Source organism: Callospermophilus lateralis, chromosome 3, assembly GCF_048772815.1.
Source record: "Callospermophilus lateralis isolate mCalLat2 chromosome 3, mCalLat2.hap1, whole genome shotgun sequence".
Classification (NCBI taxonomy): Eukaryota; Metazoa; Chordata; class Mammalia; order Rodentia; family Sciuridae; genus Callospermophilus; species Callospermophilus lateralis.
Genome location: NC_135307.1, coordinates 154291318 through 154293380, shown reverse-complemented (window position 1 = coordinate 154293380; position 2063 = coordinate 154291318).

Here is a 2063-nt window from a genome sequence, read left to right as displayed (position 1 = left end):
GATCTAGAATGGGAAGAAAGTTAACTGGAGGCTTATCTCACATGAAATAATAAAACATACATGACAACTTTCAAATGAATAAAATGATTTTATCAGAGTTCTGGCAGGGAGAAAGTTACCTAGATATTAATTATAAGGACTCGGAACACATGATATAAAAGACTGGAAAATCCAGTTCTTCATTGTTAGCTAACAAGATTTGAGACTCAAGAAAGCCAATGCATAGATGAAATCTCGGAGCAACTGTTTGGACAAATCTTTTTTGCTTGGGAGCTATTACTTTTGTCTATTTGGATCTTTCACTTATTTCAAGAGGTCCAGATCATCTACTTTACTGATTAAAAATTTTAATCTTATTTTTAAAATGCCTTTCTAGAAATACCCAGAATATTTGACCCAATATCTGAGCACTCCATGATCTAGTCAAGTTGACCCATGAAATACATCAGGTTATATGAGGATCAGGAGGGAAAAGAGGCATTTGATAATCCAGAGGACAACAATAGGCAAGAAAATTTCAAAAATTCCTTTCTATTATAGTAGCATTATATAATGTTAATAGTGCTTAAATGTTAACTTATGGATGTTTATGAACATTGTTTTCTATATATATTATACATTTTTCATATTATTCTTCACATTAATATAAATCTGATGTCAGCTGGGGCCTTCTTCTGCCTCCTTTAAGTCTAGGCAAAAATGTTTCAAAACCTCTGAGTTCTTAAGCTGCAGAAGCTCAAGGTCTAGTTCAATATTACTACTAATTCTCAACACACATTCTCTTCTCTTCTGCTTCTTGAATTGTTTGTTGGCTAGCCCTGTGATTCTAGACCACAGTGACCTCAACATTAGACACACTCAAAAAGGAAGAAATTGAAGAAGAGACTAAGAGTAGGATTTATTGAAGAATAGAAACAAGAAAAGAACTCTTACAGTGCAAGAGGGGACCTGATAGCAGGTTTTCTCCCTTCTTTAATTTCTATAATAAGAAAAAAACCTATACCAAGCCTGAATCTGACAGACTTTTACAGGAAACACAGGCTGAGGAAGATGTCGCAATACTTGGTCCATATACTCCTGCCACCTTTTAGGTTTCTTCTCCTCTCCGACTTTTACCCTCCCTTTTTCTAAGGGCTAAACATTCCAATTTTTGGACCTATTCAATCTTAACATTATTCAATGTTACCAGTAGGTTTAAGTCCCAGGTGCACGCCCCAAATACGATTAATGGTTTGTTAAGACTCTTTCCTTTGCAAGAGATTGGAATTTAGTCCAAACCAGCTTAGAGCAAAAGGAGATTTTTTTTTTTTTTAATTTTTTGCTCATGGAATCAAAGGAAACTTATCAGTCATACTGCTGAAAGACAGGGATTTAGCAAGTCCTCAAAAACCACTGGCACCTGGGACTTAAACCTACTGGTAACAAGTCCAATTCTTATTTTACAGCTGGAAGGGGCTGTCTTACATTCTTTATAACTCAAAATTCAAAAATGCTGGGCAAGAACTTCAAATGGCTGGACTTGGTCAGCTGCCTGACCAAGTACCAACTACCTATGATGTGTGTGTTCTATAAGAACAAAGCACTTCTTAGGGAAACCAAATACTTGAGGAGGGATCTTTTCCAAGTAAAATGAAGAATTTTACCATAGCCATAATACTCTGGAGTAGTTTTCACTACCCTTGAGTAAAACACAAGATAACCACTTCTCTAAGTTCCATACCAGCAGTTTAAACAAAGTGTCATCAGACCACAGAGGAGGGGACAATGATTGCTTGCCAGATAGCACAGAGAAATACTTCCATTGATACCTCTTGAGGTGAGCCTTTAGGAGTGAGTGTGATTTGTTAAGCCAAGGGAGGATTCAGGGGAAAGAGACTTCCAGGCTTGAGCAAATGGACATAAATACCTCCTCTTCCAGAATCTCTCCTTTCATATGTTGGGGAAAAAATATACATGAAGTCATCAGAAAACAAGGGATAAAAGTATCATAGGACAAGGACAGGAGATTAAGCGATCATTCACAAACTGTGTGAACAAAGAAGTGATTGAACCCCCCTACAACT